Source organism: Chiloscyllium punctatum, chromosome 6 (genome assembly GCF_047496795.1).
Source record: "Chiloscyllium punctatum isolate Juve2018m chromosome 6, sChiPun1.3, whole genome shotgun sequence".
Lineage (NCBI taxonomy): Eukaryota > Metazoa > Chordata > Chondrichthyes > Orectolobiformes > Hemiscylliidae > Chiloscyllium > Chiloscyllium punctatum.
Genome location: NC_092744.1, coordinates 44,811,316 through 44,825,312, shown reverse-complemented (window position 1 = coordinate 44,825,312; position 13,997 = coordinate 44,811,316).

Genomic DNA, 13,997 nt, shown 5'->3' with positions numbered 1-13,997 from the left:
TCTCTGTACTAGATCCTCAGGAGAATTCATACTCTCAACAAACAGTATTTCAATTCCATCTCAAACATCAAAAACTGTAAGTACAACAAACTTTTATCCACCCACCTCCATAACCAGTGCTCCTCAAACATTCCAGAAGATTCCCCTGGCCTCGGAAACGCCATTAGCCATGCAGCTGACGCAGCTATCACCCCCACGCTGAGTGATGATGTCACTTCCGCCCCCATCATGGCCACTCCCACAGCCACTTCCGGCCCTCACACGCTCAGTGACTTCCGCCACCCCTACTGCCATGATCACCACCACTTCCGCCCCCACCAGCGCCACTCACCTACATTCTGCTGACATGCCCCCCACAGACCCCACTGTCACTATCCTCACCCCCCAGAACCCCGAGGGCAACATTACCCCGGCTCATGCCTCCACCCCCAATCCCCCCACCATCACACCCACTCCAGGTACTGGCTCCGACCCCACTCCCAGCTCCACACCCACACAAGATCCCAGCTCCCGGCCCTGCCGAGTTTTCACCATCCCCCCAGACCACCCACTCACTGAGGACGAACGATCAGTCATCAGCAAAGGACTCACCTTCATCCCCCTCCGTCCACGCATCAATGAATTTAATACACGCTGTGACATTGAGCAATTCTTCCGTCGCCTCCCCCTCCGAGCTTACTTTCACAATCAGGACTCCCGCCCACCTTCCGAGGACACCTTCGCCCACCTCCAACACACTGCATCCACCTGGACAACCCGCGCTGGCCTATTACCTGCCCTCGACCTCTTCATTTCCAACTGCTGCCGGGACATTAACCGCCTCAACCTCCCTCCCCCACTCCAACCTCTCACCCTCACAACGCGCAGCCCTCCAATCCCTCTGCTTTAATCTCAACCTCACCATTAAGCCAGCGGATAAAGGGGGCGCAGTGGTAGTCTGGCGCACTGACCTCTACACCGCTGAAGCCAAATGCCAACTCGAGGACACCTCTTCCTACCGCCCCCTCGACCATGACCTCACCCCCCCATCACCAAACCATCATCTCCCAGACCATACAGAACCTCATCACCTCAGGAGATCTCCCACCCACAGCTTCCAACCTCATAGTCCGGGAACCCCGCACTGCCCGGTTCTACCTCCTTCCCAAGATCCACAAACCTGACCACCCTGGCTGACCCATTGTCTCAGCATGCTCCTGCCCCACTGAACTCATCGCTACCTACCTCGACACTGTCCTATCCCCCCTAGTCCAGAAACTCCCCACATACGTTCAAGACACCACCCACGCCCTCCACCTCCTCCAAGACTTCCGTTTCCCCGGCCCCCAATGCCTCATCTTCACCATGGATATCCAATCCCTCTACACCTCCATCCGCCATGACCAGGGCCTCCAAGCCCTCCGTTTTTTCCTCTCCAGACATCCCCAACAGTACCCTTCCACTGACACTCTCATTCGTTTGGCCGAACTGGTCCTCACCCTTAACAATTTCTCCTTTGAATCCTCCCACTGCCTCCAGACCAAAGGCGTAACCATGGGCACACGTATGGGCCCCAGCTATGCCTGTCTCTTTGTTGGCTATTTCGAACAGTTGATCTTCCGTAATTACACCGGCACCACTCCCCACCTCTTCCTCCGCTACATTGATGACTGCATTGGCGCCACCTCATCACCTCATGCTCCCGCGAGGAGGTTGTGCAATTCATCAACTTCACCAACACATTCCACCCTGACCTTAAATTTACCTGGACCATCTCTGACACCTCGCTCCCCTTCCTGGACCTCTCCATCTCCATTAGTGACAACCGACTTGACACTGACATTTTTTACAAACCCACCGACTCCCATAGCTACCTGGATTACATCTCTTCCCACCCTATTTCTTGCAAAAATGCCATCCCGTATTCCCAATTTCTCTGTCTCCGCCGTATCTGCTCCCAGGAGGACCAGTTTTACCATAGAACACACCAGATGGCCTCCTTCTTTAGAGACCGCAATTTCCCTTCCCAAGTGGTTAAAGATGCCCTCCAACGCATCTCGTCCACAACCCGCACCTCCGCCCTCAGACCCCACCCCTCCAACCGTAACAAGGACAGAACGCCCCTGGTGCTCACCTTCCACCCTACAAACCTTCGCATAAACCAAATCATCCGCCGACATTTCCGCCACCTCCAAAAATACCCCACCACCAGGGATATATTACCCTCCCCACCCCTTTCCACTTTCCGCAAAGACCGTTCCCTCTGTGACTACCTGGTCAGGTCCACACCCCCCTACGACCCACCCTCCCATTCTGGCACTTTCCCCTGTTACCGCAGGAACTGTAAAACCTGTGCCCACACCTCCTCCCTCTCCTCTATCCAAGGCCCGAAAGGAGCCTTTCACATTCATCAAAGTTTTACCTGCACATCCACTAATATCATTTATTGTATCCGTTGCTCCCGATGCGGTCTCCTCTACATTGGGGAGACTGGGCGCCTCCTAGCAGAGCGCTTTAGGGAACATCTCCGAGACACCCGCACCAATCAACCAAACCGCCCCGTGTCCCAACATTTCAACTCCCCCTCCCACTCTGCCGATGACATGGAGGTCCTGGGCCTCCTTCACCGCCGCTCCCTCACCACCAGACGCCTGGAGGAAGAACGTCTCATCTTCCGCCTCGGAACACTTCAACCCCAGGGCATCAATGTGGACTTCAACAGCTTCCTCATTTCCCCTTCCCCCACCTCATCCCAGTTTCAAACTTCCAGCTCAGCACTGTCTCCTTGACTTGTCCGGACTTGTCCTACCTGCCTATCTTCTTTTCCACCTATCCACTCCACCCTCTCCTCCTTGACCTATCACCTTCATCTCCTCCCCCACTCACCCATTGTACTCTATGCTACTCTCTCCCCACCCCCACCCTCCTCTAGCTTATCTCTCCATGCTTCAGGCTCACTGCCTTTATTCCTGATGAAGGGCTTTTGCCTGAAACGTCGATTTCGCTGCTCGTTGGATGCTGCCTGAACTGCTGTGCTCTTCCAGCACCACTAATCCAGTATTTGGTTTCCAGCATCTGCAGTCATTGTTTTTACCTCATATATTGAAGTGTACAGGTCTTCTTTAATCATTTTGATCAGACATTAAAGAATACATTATGAAACTTTCAACCAAACAATATAAGGGTGTAGGTGAATATCTCGCCAGTGCATCGCCTGTGGATCCTCTCTGACTTCTTCCTTAAAGTTGGAGGTGGCACTGAGGATCTCCGCTGCTACCCCCCTTTCATGAAGGTTTGTTGGGTGCTATTAGTTCCAGAATAAGAGAGCAGAAGGAATTAGTTGAAGAAAATGGATAACTGTTCATGCAGATTAAGTTGCTGCTGGTGATAATGAGAGAGGACACAACACAATGAACTATATGGGTTTGGCTGCCCATATGTTTCTCCTCTGCCACATAAGCAGTCCTGCTATTTTCCAGCCAAAACCTATTCTTCTTCCTGACAGCAGGGAAGAAGCAGTCTGTTGTGCACACTCCTGTTCCTGTCAGTTTTGGACCTCTTGACCAGGGTATAGGTCAGATTTTCCTGCAGTGAGGCAAAAGGAGGGATTGTGTATGATGGAATAGGTGTAAGAGCAGTTTTTACTGAAACAAGAGCCAGAGAGGTGGTGATGAGTCCCTAGTGAACAGAGGACAAGAAATCTTAGTAGTTTGCGAGGATGAGGTGGGTAAGAGTCCCTTAGTGATATAGTTTATGTTGCTTGGTCAATGAGTGTGTAATGACCTAATTAATGTGAGCGCAGACCCTGTGAATGTGAGGTAGCAGAGATGAGATGATGGCATTTACCCTTGTAGAGTGCAGGAGATCATTGACCTTCTTTACACACTAATGGGTGTCCTCCTTGGCTTGGAACACAGCACTGACCTATGCTTCTATTTCTAGTTCCTGACTTGCAGCAGCTGATGTGGGTGCAACTGGGCTTAAATATGGAAGCAGTAGCATGTAAGCCAGCAGGTCCTGCCAGTGGCAAGCACTTTGGCCTCTTCAGTTGTATGATTGCCCAAGAAAGGCACCTGACAACTCAGTGGCACAATTAATAGGTTGAAAAGTGGGAAGTTGCATGAGAAGATTCTGCCCAAGCCATGGCAGAATGGGCAGCCAAAACATTTGCCACCAAATTTGTAACTGTAAAGGGGAAAATTCAGCCTGTTAATGTTGCTTCTCTATCTACAAATGCTGTCAGAGTTGCTGAGATTCTCCTGTACTTTCTGCATTTATTTCACTGGTAAATTACAATGATGGGGATTGTTAAAAAGAGAGATGATTCATTTCAAGTGAAGAATTTTTGGCTGAAAGGACTGAAATCAATCATCAGAGGTATTGCACTAAAGCAGAATATGGCAGAAGGTGAAAATCTAAAATAAAACCAGAAATGCAGAAAATGTTCAGCAGGTTGGATAGAATCTGTGGAGAAAGAACAATGTTAACATTTCAGTGTTTTGAAGAGAGGTCGTAAGGGCAGAGGTAACCTTTGGTCAACAATGGAAGTGGAGTGGTCAGTTCTCACAGTTCAGGTTCTTTTGTTTTGTTTCAGCTGCAGCAGTCACAAGATGTGTGAGTCCAGGGGAGTTGCAAGCTTCAGTAAAGAATTCCACTGACTTTCCCTGAAATCTCTATCTTAGATTAGGTTAGATTACTTACAGTGTGGAAACAGGCCCTTCGGCCCAACAAGTCCACACCGCCCCGCCGAAGCGCAACCCACCCATACCCCTACATTTACTCCCTACCTAACACTAAGGGCAATTTAGCGTGGCCAATTTACCTAACCTGCACATTTTTGGACTGTGGGAGGAAACCGGAGCACCCGGAGGAAACCCACGCAGACACGGGGAGAACGTGCAAACTCCACACAGTCAGTCGCCTGAGGCGGGAAATGAACCCGGGTCTCTGGCGCTGTGAGGCAGCAGATGTTGTTCTGGATGTTGTTCCCTCCTGCCTGTAAGAATCTGTGTTTGAATTTACCTTTTTGCCAAGGGGTGTATTTATGGGATGTTACTGTTTTGGAACAATTAATTATTAACAGTTCCTGTATCGGTTCAGTTAAGTTTTCCAATAATTCTATTCCAATATTCTCAATTCCGCTTTCTTTTGTTCGTGTTTCAATTGTCATGTTTAAATAAATAAATTCTGTTTTGCTAACAGCCGAGTCGTTTGACCAGTAACAACACACCTGTCACACTCACTTCACACCTTCCTTTAAAATTAAAAAAAATTAGTGTCTAGGCTATCTTTGTAACATATTTTGAGGGGACCTGGCCTGGACCCTAACAGGTGATCCCTTGAGAGCTACACCCTACTTACTATTTCTTCAGCTGCTCACAGTCAGTAACTCCTTATGACACCTTTCCTGTCCTCAGTCAATTGTCCCTCTTTAATATTAGAACTCTTGAGGGTGTATTACTAATATCTGCCATTACTCTGAGTGGTGCTGATGATCAATGGAGAGTTGATCCTCTCTGATTGACTGGAAGCCTCCTAGCATAGTTGGTTCTCATACTTGGTTCCTAAAACCTGGGGAAGTCCCACTATTGGCCCACCAATGAAGGTGATGTGGAGCTCCAGCCATTCTGCCACACAGTGACAATACCCACATTGCTAACATTAAATTCAGCATATTAACCTTGTTTCCTTTTCCATAGAAATGTCTGATGTGCTGAGTATGTCCAGAATTTCCTGTTTATTTTATGTAGTATAAACACAAGAATGGTTTTGTTCTGATTATTTTGAAGTATGCTATAATGTGCTTGGCTTCAAATAGAAGCTAGATCATTACAACTGTGAATTATCTGATTAGTTACAGTCTCACTCAGTTCTCTCCTATTAAACATTCACAACAGCAGCTTTCATCTATATCGAACTTTTAACCTAGGAAGGCATGCTAGGAGATTCATGCAGGAATAATTAGACAAAAATTGGCCATTGAACCAAGGAATTATTAAGCCTAAATGTTTGAGCAAAAAAACAGGTTCAAGGGAGAATCTTAAGGCAAGAGGGAGAGTGTTGGATTGAGAGATTTAACAAGTGAATTCCCAAATGTAGTATTGAGACCATTGGAGATATGGCTGCCATTTATGGATTAGGGGAATGCAGGATGCACAGTCTGTGTTCTGCTACATAAAAGCCTGTGTGCTGTCAAAATTAATTTTTAATTTTCATTTTTTCAACAGAAGTTTTAAAAAAAAATCAGTGAGCAAAAACGTACCAGCCCCTGAGTAGCATGGAATATTGCAAGAGAAGTGGTAAAATTGAGTGAGATATTCGACAAGTTCCATCTTGATATCATGACCATCCTGTTGCATTTTGTTCACATTTCTTAAGTGACTTGGTATGATTCTTGCTAGTGAGAGATGCATTTCCAATTGACATGAACGTCTGCTTGGTAAACGTCTTGTTAACAGTACAACTGACTACAAGGTTTCCTGATTTAGCTGTCAGGAAAAGCTGACATGGAAACTGAAGCTGGTTTTTTGCAAGTTTAGTTCACCACTTGCTTGAATAGATCTTTATGATGGATACTGGTCACCAGCTCCTTAAACATATATACCATGGGCATAGGCCACATCAAATCTAATCTATCTGACATGTTCCAATCTCTATCAACCCCCCTGGCACATTTTCAATCCACTAGCAGGAGAATTCTTGACTTCAATGCTGCATATTGGGCTGCATGAGCAACTATCTTAGTCATGCTGCTGCAAGGACATTGTGCACTCTGGAACACCTACATGTCTGACTCTTTGTTTGCTTTCATAGTGCTCACTCATTCCGAATGTACCTGGATTCTTGCAACATCCCTACCCTGTATTGCCTTCCCATACCCTTTTGTGCATTGTCCTTTCAGTCAGCGATATCAGGCAATATTACCGTCTTGTCCTGCCATTTGGTGCAAATACAAAGCCAGGAAGCTTGTCATTGTTGTCAGTCCAGTCAAGGGGGAGGGAATCCTGGCAAAGTTAGTCAAGAATAGAGCAGAATCCCTACAGTATGGAAATAGGCCCTTCAGCCCAACAAGCCCACACCGACCCTCCAAAGAGTAACCCACCCAGACATATTCCCTTTACTCTACATTTATCCCTGACTAACGCGCCTAAACTACACATCCCTGAACACTGTGAGCAATTTAGTACGGCCAATGTACCTAACCTACACATCTTTGGATTGTGGGAGGAAACCAGAGCACCCAGAGGAAACCCATGTAGACACAGGGAGAATATGCAAACTCTACACAGACAGTCGCCTGACGCTGGAATCGAACACGGGCCCCTGGCACTGTGAGGCAGCGGTGCTAACCACTGAGCAACTGTGTCTCAAGGGCAGCCTCCACTATAGATCCAGGCCCTGCTTAGGGCGGTCAGATGAAGATCCTTTGTTGACTTCTCCTACAGCGAGTAATGAGGGAATGGAATGCCCTACTTGGATAGGTAAGGTTCAGTAGGATATGGGTCAAGTGCAGGGCAATGGGGTTAGCATGGATGGACATTTTGGTTGGCTTGGACCAGTTTGGGCCAAAGGGCCTGTCTCCATGCTGTAGGACTCTATGACACTCTATGACTCTACAGGTGGAGTCGTTTCAAATGAGGCATCCAATGTAGTATTTGATGATTATTTGGATAGAAATACTGTGCAAGGGTATAGGAAAATAGTAGGAGATTGACAGTGCGATGCTTGTTTGAAGAGCCAGTGCAGGTATTATGGGCAGAATGGCTTCCTTCTGCAGTGTAACAATCCTGTGATTTTGTAATAAGGCATGAGGATCCAAATGATGGGCAGTGCATCACCTGTCTTGATTCTTTCTGCCCTATTGTGTGCTATTTTGCTTCAGGATTGAGAACGAGACAGATGTTACTGATGAAGAAAATGAGTAGCTGCGGAGATTTCCCGAATGTATGAGTAAGCAGCACAAAGAGCGTATCGGGTAAGTATTGGTGCAGCTTAAGGTGGATGAGAATAAGTGGGGAAGATGTTGTATGCAATAGTGAGAGTGGTAGAGCACGAGCCTTGATGGGAGATAGGTGTAGTAACAAAGAGGAGTGAGCTAGAGGTATCAAAGAAAAGATGATACTTCCAATAATGGAGTAGAGAGGGATATAGTCCTTAATCCTACAGTGCTGGGCATTCTTCCAGATGGTCGAGAAGACTGGTGTTGTGGCCTTTACTCCTGGTTTTAGGGAAAAGTAAATACTGCCAATGAACCAGCTCATCCAGCAAGAGCTGCAGGACCATACCCATTAAGTGATTTGTCCTCGTCTATCAAGTCTGTGGAAATTGTTAGGAACCATACAGATCAGTTCTGAACTGACCCTGCTTGTCCAGGCACAGAATAACATTTGAAATATGGCCCTGGTGCCAGAGGTGCCGTCAGTGGTGAATTGATCCAGGAATGGCACTTGTTAAGATGGGCTAGAAATTGGACATGATTCTCATTGAAAAGGCCTGCATGCCAATTAATGAGATGAGCTTGGTAAGATATGGTGAGAAATCTCATTTGGCCTCATGGCAAGGATTCTTACACTAAAATCAATATAATTTACACTTTGTCAGAGAAACTGTCAGATTCAACCCAGAAAATCTGAGTTATTTAGTAATAGTTAAAGAATTAAAATAGTCGGGGTGCTGGAAATTTGAAAACGAAAACATAATTTTGTTCTGAGGAATGTTCATCAGATCCAGAAGCACTGGAATCCAGATCTATATGCAGCCTAAGCACTGGTCCTGAGGGGGACTACGGCAGACCACACTGAAAGGATACTGTTTAGAACGAATACTTGGCTACATGTGAACCAGTAAGGACCATGAGGTATTGTTGGCCAGCATATGCCCCCATTCTGATATCTTGATCACTCTTTTTCCCAATAACCTTCCTTTTTTTACCTGATTGACCCTTCTGTGGTTTGCACCCAGGCTCTTACTGGTCAATGCTTTCTCTTCCAATTTCTCTCCCCTTTCAGAATTATCTAGAATTGCCAGAGGGCTTCAATCACAGTCTGATGGTATTAAGATCCAAAGTCCAATATTGGGGTGGACGTTGGGCAGGCAACACAAATAAATTTCTAGCTTCATAAATGTTATCTCTGCTCCATTGAGTTATGGATACTTATGAATATTTCAAGGGGAAAGAATCATGGCTTTCAACAAGAAATCTTCAAATGGAGTCAGTGAAAGTATCCAGTCAGATTCATGTATTGCTACTCAGTCACAGACTGAAGGACCGCACTTCAGCTTTAGTTAACTAAAGCCAATTTACCTTCTCCACGTTGTTCGAGTAAGAAAATCCAATCAGTTAGTTTATCCCATTTAACAAGGAATGAAAACTATGATTCACTAAATTAAGATTTGCAACCGAAAAGCTTCCTGGCTTGAATGGCTCCACTGCTTTGGAGCAATGATTGGCCTACAGGAGGAAACCTTTCACTCTATACTTCTAAAAGGAATAGTTCTAAAATCAAATGATGGTAGTCATGCAGCTCCAGAGCTTTTGATATGAATTGGACATTGAATAAATCATGGCATTTTGATATTGTTGTTCTAGCAATTTTTGTGTTGCGATGTGACCTCATTTACCAAGGAAACACTATGAATGAATCATGAAAACTGGACAAGTCCAGTTGCTGTGCAAATAGCTTTCCCATTATACTGCTATTTTCTTATATATTATCCTTTAAAAGTTGAAATAGCAGCTTTCAAATGCCACCAGACTGCAATATTTCACTCTCTCTCTCCATTTCTTTCTGTCTTCTGCCATATAAAATTCTTGGTTAATCAATCCAGACAAGTTTACTGTCAATCTTTTGCTGTCTGTGTTTTCTCATATTCACTAGTAAGATTCACTACAAAATATTTAACAGTTCTTCCATTTCTCAATTACATACAAAGATAGATTGAATGAAGGAAATTTCTCAATACTCAGTGACTTTGGAAGATTTCTGCAATTTTCCAGTCTTTCAAATGCATCTATTTTGGATGTTATGGCTACAAAATACTGCGGATTGTATACTTACAAGGACTTCCAAACTGGAACATGAAATTGTTGGGTAAGTACAATCTAAGGGGGAGTCATAAGAATAGAAGATTACTCCATAGCTTCAACAACTTTCACTGGGGGGCTCCCTCTCCAACAATGTTTAGTAAGAGCTTTAGGATCCTGGAACAACCTATATACACAGAAATGCGCCACACTAGGAAGAACGGAATGTTGGCAGAGATAGGAAAGAAGGTAGAAACACATGGCATTTACTGACTAGCATCAGAGCTTGGTATATTTTTGAAAAGCATGTATTGTGGTATTTAGTTTTAATAAGTAATTAACAGTGTTATAAGGAAGCGTATGCTTGAAGATAAATTCTGCCATTTCCTTGACCACTGAGTCTCGAACTCACATTCATTAATTCAGGTATAAAGCTACTGTACCAAAGTTGGTGGGACTCTCTGTGCATTACATTTTCTCTCTTTACTTGCTGAATAAAACAAGTCTCCAGTTTTCTTTAGCTTTGGCCATTGTTTCTGTTAATGCTACTGAAATCGTCAGAGTTGGAGCTTCTGAGGAGCAGTCGTACAGTCCTAGAGATGTACAGCACGGAAACAGACCCTTCGGTCCCACTTGTCCATGCTGAGCAGATACCCCAACCCAATCTCGTCCCACCTACCAGCACCCTGCCCATATCGCTCCAAACCCTTCCTATTTGTTTACCCATTCAGATACCTTTTAAATTTTACAATTGTACCAGCCTCCAACACTTCCTCTGGCAGCTCGTTCCATATAGATATCACCCTCTGTGTGAAAAGGTTACCCCTTATGTCTCTTTTATATCTTTCCCCTCTCACCCTAAACTATGCCCTCCAGTTCTGAACTCCCCAGTCCAAGGAAAATACTTTGTCTATTTACCCAAACATGCCTTTCATGATTTTATAAACCTCTATAACGTCACCCCTCAGCCTCCAATGCTCCAGGGAAACAGCCCCAGCCTTTTCAGCCTCTCCCTATAGCTCAAATCCTCCAACACAGGCAACATCCTTGTAAATCTTTTCTGAACCCTTTCAAGTTTCACAACATCCTTCTGATAGGGAGGAGACCAGAATTGTATGCAATATTCCAACAGTGGCCTAATCAATGTCCTGTACAGCCGCAACATAACCTCCCAACTCCTGTACTCAATACTCTGACCAAAAAAGGAAAGCATACCAAGCACCTTCTTCATTATCCTATCTACCTGCTTTCAATGAATGATAAACCTGCACTCCAAGGTCTCTTTGTTCAGCAGCACTCCCCAGGACGTTACCATTAAGTTTTTACATCCTGCTAAGATTTGCATTCCCAAAATGCAACACCTCACATTTATCTAAATTAAACTCCATCTGCCACTCCTCACCCCTTTGGTCCATCTGATCAAGATCTCATTGTAATCTGAGGTAACCTTCTTCACTGTCCACTACACCGCCCATTTTGGTGTCATTGCAAACTTACTAACTATACCTCTTATGTTTACATCCAAATCATTTATATAAATGATGAAAAGTAGTGGACCCAACATCAATCCTTGTGGCACTCCACTGGTCACAGGCCTCCAGTCTGAAAAACAACCCTCCACCGCCATCCTTTGTCTTTTACCTTTGAGCCAGTTCTGTATCCAAATGGCTAGTGCTCCCTGTATCCATTAGATCTAACCTTGCTAACCAGTCTACCATGGCGAACATTGCCAATGCCTTACTGAAGTCCATATAGATCACGACCACTGCTCTGCCCTCATCAATCCTCTTTGTTACTTCTTCAAAAATCTCAATCAAGTTTGTGAGACGTGATTTCCCATGCATAAAGCCATGTTGACTATCCCTAATCAGGCCTTGCCTTTCCAAATATGAGTAAATCCTGTCCCTCAGAATTCCCTCCAACAACTTGCCCACCACTGACATCAAGCTCACCAGTCTATAGTTCCCTGGCTTGTCCTTACCACCTTTCTTAAATAGCGGTACCACTTTAGCCAACCTCCAGTCTTCCGGCACCTCACCTGTGACTATCAATGATACAAATATCTCAGCAAGCGCCCCAGAAATCACTTCCCTAACTATCCACAGAGTTCTAGCATCTGTCCTTTTCAAAGATAAGGCTGAAGCATTCACAATAATAATCAAAAAGTGGTCAGGCAGCATCCAAGGAGCAGGGGAGTCAACATTTTGAGCTTCCTAATAATAGTCAGCCAGATGTGCCAAGTGGATGATCCATCCTGGGCTCCATCACAGATCCCCTGAATCACAAATGCCAGTCTTCAGCTAATTCAATTCACTCCATCTAATAATGCAAAATGTTTGGAGACACTTGATACTGCAAAGGCTATGGTCCATGGCATCATTCCAGCGATAGTATTAATGAGTTCGGCTTCAGACCTCTCCTAGCCATGCTTTTCCAGTACAGCTACAATGCTAGCATCCAGCCAACAATGTAGAAAATTGTCCGGATACATTTTGTACACAAAAAGCAGGACAAATCCAACCTGGCCAATCAGTCCACTCAATCATCAAGCAGCAGTTACTTAGAAATATCATGCTCACCAATACTCAGATTTGGATTCTGCCAGGGCCACTCAGCTCCTGACCTCATCATAGTCTTGGTTCAAACACACACAAAACAGCTGAAATCCAGAGGTGAGGTGAGAGTAACTGCCTTTGACATCAAGGCCACGTTTGATCAGTGTGGCTTCAAGGAGTCCTGGCAAAACTGGAGTTAATTGTAATCAGGGGGAAAATTCTGTGCTCTTGGGACTCCTAGCTTGTACAAACAAGATGCTTATGATTGTGGTAGGTCAATCATCTCAACTCAGGGTAGTGTGCTAGGTCCAACCATCCTCAACTGTTTCATTCATGATTGGCCTTCCCTCCATTATCAGGTCAGAGGTGGGATCTTTGCTGCTGACTACACAATGTTCTGCACCATTTGTAAGTCCTCATTTGGAAACAGTCCATGCTCAAATGCAGCAAAATATCTAGGTTTGGACTGATAAATGACAAGTAACTTTTCAGTCACACAAGTGCCAATAACCATCTCCAACAAGAGACAATCTAACCATCAGGCCTTGATATTCAATGGCATCATCATCACTGAATCCCCCCTATCAATATTCTGAAGATTATCATTGACCAGAAATTGAACTGAACCATATAAATACCATGGCTACAAGGGCAGGTCAGAAACTAGGAAACTTGAAGTGAGTAAGTCATCTACTGACTCCCCATCCCATGTCCACAATGTATAAGTTACAAGTCAACAGTGTGTTTGAATGCTCCCCACTTGACTGGATTATGGAAGCTCCAACAAAACTTAAGTCACTTGACAACAATCAGGACAAAGTAGTCCACTTGATTGGCACCACATTCACAAGCATCCACTCCCTCCACCACCATTTCCTCAGCATTAAAGTGCAATATTTACAAGATTTCCAGCAGAAATTTATCAAAGATCCTGAGACAGCACCTTCCACAACCCACAATTGCTACCATCTCGAAGGAAAAAGATCTGCAAGTTAGCCTCCAAACCACTCACCATCCTGACTTGGAAATATATACCATTTGTTCAATATCACTCTGTCAAAAAAATCCCTCCCTAATGGTTCGTAAAATCGCTACAGTATGGAAGCAGGCCATTTGGCCCATCAAATCCATACTGATCCTCTGAAGCACATCCCATCCACATGCATTTGTCTCCCTCCCCTATCCCTGTAACCCTGCATTTCCCATGGCCAATCCACCTAACCAGCACATCACTGGACTGTGGGAGGAAACCAGAGCACCTGGAGGAAGCCTATGCAGACACAAAGAGAACATGCAAGCACCATCTAGACAGTTGTCTGACGCTAGAATCAAACCCAGGTCCCTGGCACTGTGAGGCAGCAGTGCTGACCACTGAGCCACTATGCCACCCTATACTCAACAAACTGACTGACAAGCCAGGACTCCTTAATGCCACACTG